The following is a 12199-nucleotide window of genomic DNA, read 5'->3' on the forward strand; positions in this document are numbered from 1 at the left end:
ACGTGGTTTGTCCCCTTGAATGGATAAAACACATTTCAACACATTACATCATTCACAGGAAGCCAAGAAGGGCTGTGCTGCAATCAACTATATCAAAGGTGCAAGTACTCCTACACTCGTCAGCAAAATACATCAGGAAGAGATCATCATGACAATCAGGCGCATGTTGGTGCTACAGGTCAAATGCAACTCCAGAACATAAGGAGATTCATTCCTCAACACACACTGACGGTTGGGCAAAACAATTCAAATTTGTATTCAGCTAATCTTTTCAACTCGCTCAAATACCTCCATCATGGAAAGATCCTATCCTGTTTTCCATCTTTATGAAGGGCAGTAGGTCAAATGCCTGTATTTAATGTCTCAAAGCCGTCCTAGATTTAGTAATGAAAGCATATGCAAAAGATCTCTTAGAGGACCTTGAAAGCTAGGCTACTAAAAACAGATTATTCCTTTTTATAAAATCAGCTTTAGGTCTAACTGCAGAAAAATTGACAACATTCTTCCACTGTTTTACTCGGCAAAGAAATCTATTAACTTCTGTGGCCCGCCTCTCTTTGTGTGCTTTTTAGTTTATACGGCTGCATTGTCAAGGTTATTCGGAGTATACCTTAAGGAAACTGACTGACTGGAGCATATCGCAGTCATTGCAGAATGCAATTATGTCACTTTACGCAGTCATCTGGATAAGATCATGTTACAGAAGCTATTGCAACAAATACTGTACTTAAACAAGAGCGCAAATTAGCTCCTTTGGTATTTTCACTCTAAAAGGCAGATATTTCTTCAGCACTAGCCAGAGCAAGATGTTCTCCACCCAGAATTGGAGCCTAAATTATTCAAACCCATGTGTAAAAAGCTGGGTTCTGGTTGCAGTACCTCCCCTCACCTTTTTTTCCTGGTTTATGATGCAACTTTGAAGTGCAGTGGGTTCCTGCTACCAGGTCCTCAGTGTCAGTGTTCCTTCCTCAAATTATGACACCTGGTCACCTGATCCCCACGTACCTTTATAAGCCTAGTAAGTGGTACTTCTAGTACCTAGGGACAAGGTTCTGCAGAGGGTCTCTAAGAACTGCAGCACAACTTGTGCCACTCTAAGGAACACAGCACCAACGTCATGTCAGGCTGCCATTGCAGGCTCTGTGATACGGTGGATTTTTTTATCAGTCCAGAACACACTCTGGTAGGTCCCAGAGCAAGTTCAAAATGTCACCTTCAAGCATGACAAAAAAGAAAGAGAGCTCATCAGAGACCTGGAGTTTTTAAACCTATGTGTGGCCAATGGCCACTTCAAAAAGACGATTTTCCTCCGTCCCTACCACTTACCACAACTACAAGGCAGGATCTTTGATAGAATTCATGGTGCTCTCTGTTCCGTTAATTCACTTGGTCTCCACCTTTGTTACAGCCCCAAGGGAAGAAAGTAACCACTTACCTCAATAGCTATCACTCATTTTATTCTTGGACAACTACGAGGCAACAGATGCATTTCAAGCCAGCGTACATACTATAAAAAATAAGAAATTGAAATGGTCATTGAAGTCAATTAATTAAATACCTGATGCAGCAAAGCACTCATTAATAAACCTGAACAACACAACTGCAACCTATTCCACCTGGGAGGACTTTACAACTGAACTTGGGAACAAGCAGGCTGCAAAAGGAGATAAATCCAACAAAGTGCCAAGAACTGACCGCCGGACAGCCAAAAGAAAAACAAAAGGAGCTAAAGCGGCACTTAAATCAAGCCCTTTGAGCACACCAGAAATCACCCAGCGATGGTACACTGAAAATTGGGCTGGTAAGTTCATTCTAGACTACAGAAAGCACCTGTGGGCCCAAAAAAGAGATGCTAGGGAAAATCTAACTGACAGATTACTGTGCGATCTCACAAATAACAGGGGCAACAAATTCTGGAAGTTGGTGAACAACTTAAGCAACCCATCGCAGCGAAGAGACACAGTTAGCATCGCTGAAGAAAATTAATACCAATACCTCTCAAAACATTTCAGTTATTTGGACAATTCACCATGTCAGGACCGGGCCAGAGAACACACAGCAATAGCTGCACCTCCCCTCATTACTACTGCTATCCGAACTTCAGCTACGAACCCTCTGACCACTCAGGCTGCAACCATGGAATCAAAGAGAAGGCGCAACAGGTCCAGTTGGCTTTCCAGCAGCCATTTTCAAAGAGGATAACCCGTTTTGGGCCATGCACCTGGAATCAGTATACAAGAGCATAATCACTTCAAATACCATCCCTTCCTCTTGGAAAGGCTCCACCATCACCCTTACACAAAAAGGAGGGAACAGCTCGGACCGAGAAAACTACTGTCATATAGCACTCCTGGATGTGGAATCTAAGTACTTTGAAGGTTGTATTCTTGAGGGGCCACAGAGAAAAGCATCATTCCAATCAACCAGACAGGGTTTGACAAAAGAGTGGGAACAAGAACAAATCTGTTGGCTATATCTTTGCTGTTTGATCAATCCAAGGCAACTAAGCAGCCCCTCTATCTCTCCTTTACAGACTACAAAGCCTCTTTTGACCCAGTCGCTAGAAGAAAATTATGTAGCAAACTGGCCAGGTGGAACATACCCAAGTCGCTACATAATGCCTTGATCCCTCTTCACACTGACACCTGAGTTAGAATTAAGTTAGGTTAAAGATTTAAACCAACCAAGGCCTCCAGCTAAGGGGCATCCTAGCCCCTACTCTCTTCAATCTCATTTTAGCTGATCTGCCCCACCAACCTTGCCCAGCGTAACTCCCATCCACCGAAGCTAAGCTACACCAAACTGTCATGCCTAATGTATGCTGATGACTTGGTTTTTACTTAGTCAAACAAACATCAGCCTCCGAAGGCTCTCACACACCACTCTCTCTTACTCTAAAGCCACTAGAATGTAAATTAATCTAAAGAAGTCCAAAATAATGATCTTTGGAAAGCAGGTACACAGTCTCCGTAGTTGGTCTCTAGGCACTGATAATATGGAAGGTGGTAGGATAGTATTGGGCATGCTCCTTTACAGATGTGGCTCCTTTAAGCAACACCTGGAGCTGATGCGCTGAAAATCAACCACTCTCAAAGCAGCCTACAAGCTCATAAAAGCAACCACAGCATCTTCAACACACCTGCCCCTTCCTAAAGTAATCCAGGCCATAGTAGTCCCAATTATCACCTATGGTATTGAAACATTAAGAGGAAGAGATGCTGCCTACTTGGCTAAAGCCATCACCAAAGTTTTCAAGTCAGTCTTTTTCCTGCCAGGATACTTATCTTCAGAATAGTAGCATCTAGAATTTGACCTAGTCAAGCAATCAATAGCAAGGCAAGAAGACTCCATTAAATTCTCCTTCAAGCTAAGGCAAGGCAATGGCAGGACTCTGAAGCAACATCTCTGAGCCTAAATCATCAACAGAAACCACTCCCTGGCTACAGGCTATCTCACGAACTCCCTGGCAACCCTTGGATTTGTAAACTAATGGAAGGCAACTTCTTCCAACTTGCAAATCAAGGTCTTGGTAAACAGGACAGTTAAAGCGCACTCATTGCTGGTAGACAAAGAGCCATTTGCACAGAGGCGATATGCCTGCCTTACAATGGGGGTCCTGTACCAAGCTAATATTGCAACCATATTTGGGCATCGCTCTTAAAGCTGAGATTGAAGCTTTGTTTTTAAGATACCGCCTGGGCTGTCTACGGTCACTGCTGCATCTGCCACCATGGAAGAGGACCGACTCTACAGAGCTCTGACGACTCTACAGATTTGCCCAAGAGGCCACGGTCCACCAAATCTGCATTTGCAAAGCACACCTGGAAGACAGAAGATCCATTTTAAGACTAGTATGGAACCAAAATTATAGCTTGTGTTAATTCAACAGACATTCAGCTCTGTTGCTGGCTCACAAAATACCTAACCAGGCGCAACCAAAAAAATCAGTTGCATAAACAAAATGCTATAAATTCAGGGGCAACTTAAAAGACATGAACAAGTCCATGAATATATCACCTTCCCGAGCTGCACAAACACTTTAACGGACACCAGCAGGTATGCATGCTCTGCGCTTTATATCTATGGACGATCTTACAAATGAGCACTTTTTATTAACGCAATTCTGGACTATGTTTACAGCTATAGATACTGTTTTTATTTTACATGCCCTGTGTATTTGTTTTATCATGTGGACAAAGCTTTTACTCATAGGACTTCTTATATACATGTTTGTGCAGGGCGATGGCTGCCCCCAGGAGTTGGAGAGGAAGGCTGATCTTTGGGTTAGAACTAGAGTGTCCAAGAAGGGTCATGGAGTGGGTGACCAGAAGAAAGAATCAGAGAAAATAAACAAAAAAAAGGTAACAGACTCTGCAATGGACATCCTGCAGCAACCTCCATACAGTTCTAGTGTCCTTTAAACATGGGTCTCAGACTATGAACATAGCACTCATGAACTCTACATCCCCCCAAAACTGAAAACAAAACAACTAACAAGAAAGCACCTGCTCAACAAAATAGCAAGCCTGCAGAACGGACCCAATCCTCTGGAAATAATCCTTTCTGGGGATTTTAACATGACTCTACTAGGGTCAACACAAGATGAGGATATTTTGTCAGTCCAGAAAGCGCTCTGGTATGTCCCAGAGCAAGTTCAAAACTTCACCTTCAAGCATGACAAAGAAGGGAGCGAGCTCATTAGAGACCTGGAGTTTTTATTTCCTTATTTCCTTCTTTATTGAGTGAGTGTCTCACTTACTGCACAAGTGTGTGCCTTAAATGCTTAGCACTACCCTCTGATATGCCTAACTAATCGACCACAATACCAAAAAAGAGAACATTTGGGATGTCATTTGGGCCTCTGTGATACCTCGGGGGATTGCTTGGACTCTTTGCAAAGTGTACCTAATTTTGGCCCAGTACATAAAGAGCCAGGTTCCTACACCCTGCAATATGCTGACAATTTAGTAATTATCGACCAAACCAGGTTAGGTGTACAGCATGCCTTGTATAGTGTATTGATGCTATGCACTCTGGTACCCTTCCGGTTCTGACGGACTCTAAACAGGAACCATGTGATATGAGCGGAGGTATCAGGGTGTGGTTCTAGGAAGTATGACATTATGGGATATATTGTAATGGATGTTGGAGAATAAAGACATGTTCAACTGCAGCTCCTGTGTGTGACGTAATCTATTTTTATGCTCCAGGGTTGGGGAAGACGCTACAACTGTCGACCAGTAGGGGATTATGAGCCTGTGGAAAACAAGCCTGCTCCCCCTAAGAGCTTGCCACGACATGAGAAAACTGCTTGTGCATGCTGCATGTGTACAGAAACAGTGTAAAGCAATCTGTGACCGGCACATGTGGAGGCAAAGCCCTGCTCCAGCCCATAAATGGCTGCAGAAGCAATTGAAGGCCCTGCAGAGGGGTGTATTAAAAAACATTAACCAATACTGCCGGTGAGGTTGTAGGGGGAGACGGTGCGTTGCGCCCTAAAAGGAGAGCAACCGTTCAGATGAAGCAAGAAAACAACCATAATGACAACAAGGTACGAGAAACAGAAGCATAATCAAGATCAGGGGCAACTGAAGCATTCTGCGGCACAGGTCTCAGCAAGCAACTGATGCTAGCAGACGTTGTCAGAACCAGCCTGCATAGTGGCATCAGATAAACAACACATTCTCACACAATGGCAGCAGAAGGGGAGCGCGAAAGACAATGAAGCTGTGTTCCTGAGGCCACCACCTCCATTCGACACTTCCAAGAAACAGACCATTGGTGCCAGGTGGACTGCGTGGATTGAAATATTTGATGACTTCATAGATGAGCTAGAGGAGGAAGATGATAAGAAAATAATTAAATATTTAAAAAGCCTAGCAGGTAATGGAGTGAAAAAAGTGCTAAAGAAAGTTTTACAGGCTAACACAACATCAACAACAAGTGAAAGAAGCGCTGGAAGCTAAGTTCAATCCAATGCCGAATATTGATTATGAAAGGTGCATCTTCAACCAAGCAGGACAACAGACTGGTGAAACAATGAATGAGTTTGTTGAAAGACTTGACACACTTATTAAACACTGCAAATTCTGTGACTTTACTGATGAAGAAGCCATGTTCCTCAGAATCAATAATGGCTGCTTTTCAGATTTTTTTAGAAGGCACATTTTGAAAGAGATACTCAGTCTAGAGAAAACGGGGATGGCTGTGAGTGCAGAGAAATAAGCAGAACAACAAGATGCTGACATGGAAGCAGGGTCAGTGTACAGTAAATCAGCGCTGACCATGAAAAGCAAGCATAAGCAACAAACAGATACACATAAGTCCACATCCTTGAAGAAGCCAAAATTATGCTTCCAATGTGGATTGTTGTTTCCACGTGAAGGCAAATGTCCAGCCCTAGGACAAATCTGCAAGGTTGTGAGAAAGAGAACTGAGCTAATGAAAAAGTGTGTCACAAGAGAAAGAGAAAATGGACGCAAGAATGTACCAGAAGCACTCTCGCCACACCCACAAAACCAAAAAGGAAAATCAGCTACAATAAGTGGAGACTAGGCAAATTCAGTTGTCATCAAGTACGTCATACCAAAGTTTGTCTATGTTGTTATCAAGTACCAGAGAAGACAATGGGTGCATGCTGATGGTGTCCACCAAAAGACTGCATGAACATGTAGGGATAGCTGCCTGTGAAGAAGACCAAAGTTCAAAAACAACTCACCAGACAAAGGGTCAAGCTTCTTTCAAATACTGTCCCAGGACTACACTGAAGGTAAACGGTCACCTCATATCCTTCATCATTGACAGTGGGGCGTCGATTAATATCATGCCAGTGGAAAGAGTCAACGATCTCTCACCTGTGACTTGCCTTACTTCTTCAGACAGGAAGCTATACACCGGGGAGCTTCTAAACTGCTACGGAGCCAAGGATAGCTCACAGCAGTAATGCAACAGAAAACGACCAGTACGAGCCACCATTCATGTCCTACAAGGAACCTCGTCTAGTGTATGTTTGCTCAGTTTTGCCACAGTGGCTGATATGGGGTTAATATCTGTGAACAACAACATCCGTGCTCACCCTGATATTATGAATCAATTCCCTTTGCTGTTTCGTGGTTTGGGAAAACTGAAGAAAAGGGAAGTACAACTTCACATCAATAAAGTGATGAAGAATTCATCTGGTCGCCCAACAGCACCCTGAAGTTGCTTTTCATCTATAAGAAGCTGTAGAGAAAGAGTTAGCAACACTTTTGAAACATGACATCATTGAACATTCCACAGGCCCCATGCCATGGGTTTCGCCTGTAGTAGTAGTGCACAAATAGGACAGCAGTGGAGCAGTGTGCATCTGCGTTGATATGAGCCAGCCAAACAGACCCAAACAGACCCATTGAAAGGGAGAGACACCCTGGTCCTCATATAGCGGACATGATCAAGCAAATGAATGGAGCTAAAGTATTTGGAGTTAAAGTAAACAAAGGGTATTACCAACTCGAGTTAGAAGAGAAATGCAGATATAATACCACTTTTTCACTCATGTGGGTTTGTTCAGATACTAGAGACTGAGGGGCATATTTATGAGCCCCTTTGCATCACTCTTGCACTACTCAATCTGGTGCAACAGGGACGCAAATGAAAAGTGAGATTTATGAAGCCATGCAAGCCCACTGTGCATGGCCTTGTGTGGCTTCACAAATTTAGAGTGATGCAACACAGCACAAATGCTGCGTTGCATTACTGTGCACAAGGGAGGCGGGAGTTGCGTGGGTATTCCCATGCAACTCTCTCCGCTGCATTTGACACTGTCTCCCACTCCACACTCTGTGACAGACTACATGAAGCCAGCATCCCAGATAAAGCTCTGGATTGGATCAGGTCGTTCCCTCACTGGAAAATCAGACTACCCCTGTTCCCGTCAGAACCAAAGACACATGCTGCTGAGTGTCCCAAGGATCTTCACTCAGCCCAACGCTTTTCAACATCTACATGGCCTTGCTTGCCAAAATCCTCAAACAACAAGGGCTAAACATAGTCTCCTACACAGACGGCAGCCAACTGATCTTCTCCCTGTTCGAGGACTCTGCTAAGGCTAACAGAAATTTCCACAACGGGATGAGAGCTGTCGCCAGTCTGCCTCAAGCTCAACTCGGACAAGACAGAGATCCTTATAATTTGCTTCACCCCTTCGGCCTGAAATGATTCTGCCCGGAATGATTCCACCGCTCTGGGAAATGCCCCCACCCCCACAGACTATGCACGCAACCTGGGAATCATCATGGATTCCTCTCTATTCATGACCTGCCAAGTCAACGCCCTCTCTTCGTCATGCTTTCACACCCTCCGACTCCTGCGGAAGATTTTCAAGTGGGTTTCCTCTGACTCGAGGAAGACAGTCACCCATGCACTCATCACTAGCAAACTGGACTACGGCAGCGCACTCTATGCCGGCATCACCAAGAAACTTTAATCAAGACAACATAGAGCCCAGAATGCAGAAGCCAGACTCAACCTGGACATCCCCAACACAGCCGCATCTCCTCTTAACCCAGAGACCTACACTGGCTCCCTCCGAATCCTGCAGAAGATTTTCAAGTGGGTTTCCTCTGACTCGAGGAAGACAGTCACCCATGCACTCATCACTAGCAAACTGGACTACGACAGCACACTCTATGCCGGCATCACCAAGAAACTTTAATCAAGACAACATAGAGTCCAGAATGCAGAAGCCAGACTCAACCTGGACATCCCCCGACACAGCTGCATCTCCTCCTAACCCAGAGACCTACACTGGCTCCCAGTCAACAAGCGCATCACATACAAACTCCTTATCCACACCTACAAGGCACCGCATAGGACCAGCATACCTCAACCACCACCTCGCCTTCTATGTATCCAACAGACATCCCCACCTGCCCTTGCAGGCCTCCCCAAGATCCGGAAAAACACAGCAGGAGGAAGATCCTTCTCCTACCTAGCAGCCCGACATGGAACACACTACCTCTCAAGCTCAGGCAGACCGCATCACTGAAGCAGTTCAGGAAGGACCTGAAGACCTGGCTCTTCGATTGAGCAGCAAGCCCACAAACAGCACCTTGAGGACCCTATGGGTGTTTAGCCCCACTTTACAAATCTATGGTTGGTCGACTGAACTCCCATGGTTTTTTACGCATTCCCAGATTTACCAAAGCTGGTAAACCTGGAAATGCGCCAAAAAATACACCTTCCCAGGAGAGGCATATGGGCTGCACTCTTCAGCACACATAGATTGAGAATTAGGCCTCTAAGGATTGTTTTTGTGGAGGAAAGTGTCCTGCACAAAAACAATCCTGCACAAAAACAATCCTGCATGCAACACGAGCACGCTTGCACCATAGTGCAAGGGTGCCTCTGTTGGTGCTAGGCAGTCCATTGTACACCAATGCAGGGGAAAGGGCAGGAATGTGCAGAATGCCTTAAAGATGGCACATTCCTGCCCTTTCTAAGTGGTGCAGTGCAGCGCTGCAAGGTGACTTGCTGTGCTGCACTGCACTATTTTCCCATAAATATAGGCTTGAGTTTTTGAATATCTTTGGCTGCTGAGATACATCAGGATGCTATCCACAGAGAAATCCAACTTGTTACACATGCTTTCAATTACAGTGATGACATACTGGTCTTTGAAACCAATCGAACGATAAATCCCTCACACAAGTGTGCCAGTTACTTGCTGATGCTGGACTCGCTCTGAACACAGCAACCTATGAATTTCATAAAACAAAACTTAAGATTTTTGGGCACATGTTCCCTCATGGGGGAATGACTCCAGACCCAGATAAGGTGTGAGCACTGTCATCTAGATGCCAACCCCAGATGTTACCATGTCGAGATCCTTTCTAGGCATGGCCAGTTACTACTCAAGATTAATTTGTAATTTTGCCACAATGTGCACTCCATTGAGAATCTTGATGAATGGAATGTTCCTTTTCAGTGTTTTCCTGGATGTGATCAGAGTTTCAAAGAAATAAAACATGCAACTGAGAATGCAACTTAAATGTCCTAATTTGACCTCAAGCTGCAATACGAGGTCAGGGTAGATGTGAGCCTGGTAGGGCTGGAGGCAATCTTGGCTCAACACAATGGCCATCCGAATGCTCAAGGACACATTTTTGCTAATGCCAGTCAAAGCCTTCTGAAACAGAACGTGCCTAAACTCAGGTGGAGAAGGAGAGTCTGGCTGTGGTGTGGGCCTGCAAACATTTTTTTGTATTCCTCTATGAGAAATGATTTACTATCATCATGGACTATTAGGCATTACTCACTATTTTTGGAAATCTGAAGGCCAAGATGCCTTCTCACATCGAAAGGTAGGAGTTGAGGCTGCAAGAATATGGCTATGAGATCGAGCTCAAACCAGAGAAGAATCAGAACCCAGCAGATTTCTTTTTACGAGTGCCACTACATCATCCTAGTTCGACATCCAGGACAGCCAGAGAATATCTAAATTTTGTTGTAAAGTCCAGCGGCTCTGTCTGTTGATCAAATCATTGCTGCCACCAATGCTGATTGTGACATGGCCAGTGTCAAAGAACTCACTGAGACACAATCATGGAGACAACACACCTGGCCTTTGGTTGATGATACTGAATTCCTAAAGTTAAAAAATGTACATGATGAGTTCACACAAAATGGCATCATACTGAGAGGCTGAGAATTTTCATACCAGAGAGCCTAAAGCAATTGGTTATCAAGTTGGCCCATAAAGGACATCATGGCATTGGAGCCACCAAAGGGCATTGAGACAGAGGGCCTCATTAAGAGTTTGGCAGAGGGGATTACTTGGTTTCAAACGTGATGGATATCTCGCCTGCCATACTACAATTTCCATTATATCTGATGGAACTAGTGAAACGGCGGACAGGATATCCGTCACGTTTGGGATGGAGTAATCCTCTCTGCCAAACTCTTACTGAGGCCCTCAGTGTGGTTCCCTCAATCAGATGAGCGAATTGAAAGGGAATTGAAAAAAGCATGTCACATCTGTCATTGCCTGTCCCCCCCCAAAGTGACGGAGCACCCAGGAACTATGTCTGACCTTCCTGCCCATGCCTGGGAGAGAGTCACAGTTGACTTTTTTGGATCACTGGTACTGGTAAAGTAGAGACAGAAGCGAAAAATGGACACACCTTTTGCCACTGACCTTTCACAAGTGGTGGCGTGCAAAAGACAATTAGTGACAGCACATCATCCTGGGAAGTCCATCATTCCAGGACACATCACACTTTAAACACCTACCTCGACACTCACCAGCTCCTGCAATGGAGATATGTGTGAATGGATGATGGAGAAAAATGACATGTTCAACTGCAGCTCCCGTGTGTGGCATAATCTATTTTCGTGATCCAGGGCTGGAGAAGATGTCACACCTTAGACGAGCCGTGTAAATAGAACTAATTTAATAAACTAACATCAGATAAATTATAAACAAAAATTATTAATTATTTTCAGAAATTAACAAGATTAAGTCCGAAAACAAATGGTTTTTAGGATCACGTAAGCTGGACTACGCTCAACTGTACAAATGCCTGGGTATAGAGGTACCTGATAAACGCTCCAGAGGTACCAAGTTATTTGCATAACGAGTAAGGCCCTCATTCTCTTTTCTGCAATCTGCAGACTCAATGGAAATCTTGTGAGTCTGCAAGCTGGCCTTATCAATAATCAGAGCTACGTTTGTACCAACACTTTCTTATGGGCAACATGTTATGCCAGACAAAATTGGACCATAGTTAGAGAAGCTGCAATGTAAAATATTCAGGAAAGTTTTTGGACCATAGTTAGAGAAGCTGCAATGTAAAATATTCAGGAAAGTTTTCTCTCTTCCGAGCTCCACTGAAATCACACAAATATACCTGGAATTTGTCCTACATAATCAGGAGCTAGCCCAAAATGTAGCATTTTTAAAATTCTGTTGCAGCATCAAACATGCAAAAGCTGACACTGAAGCATCACTTGAGGGCAGTAAGTCGAAGAACAACTTTGCTAAAAACACTAGGGCCAGTCAGCTATGCAAAATTCTGACAGATTTAGAAATTAGCACATATTGGCCAAAAACAGGAGACAAATCAGCTCTAAAGTAAATGGTAAAAACTCAACTTTAATCTATCACACACAGTAGTCCTACGCTTTTGCACTTTCTAGCAATGCTGGTCTAATCTGCATTTCG

The 12199-nt window shown here is 44.1% G+C and overlaps 1 protein-coding gene across 1 annotated transcript in view; it reads right to left on the reverse strand.

Moving 5' to 3' along the window:
* CLN5 (CLN5 intracellular trafficking protein) overlaps positions 1-12199 on the reverse strand; it is a 181272-nt gene that overhangs the window by 68108 nt on the left and 100965 nt on the right. The window lies entirely within an intron of this gene.

This window comes from Pleurodeles waltl, chromosome 8 (assembly GCF_031143425.1).
Source record: "Pleurodeles waltl isolate 20211129_DDA chromosome 8, aPleWal1.hap1.20221129, whole genome shotgun sequence".
In the NCBI taxonomy this organism is placed as follows: Eukaryota; Metazoa; Chordata; class Amphibia; order Caudata; family Salamandridae; genus Pleurodeles; species Pleurodeles waltl.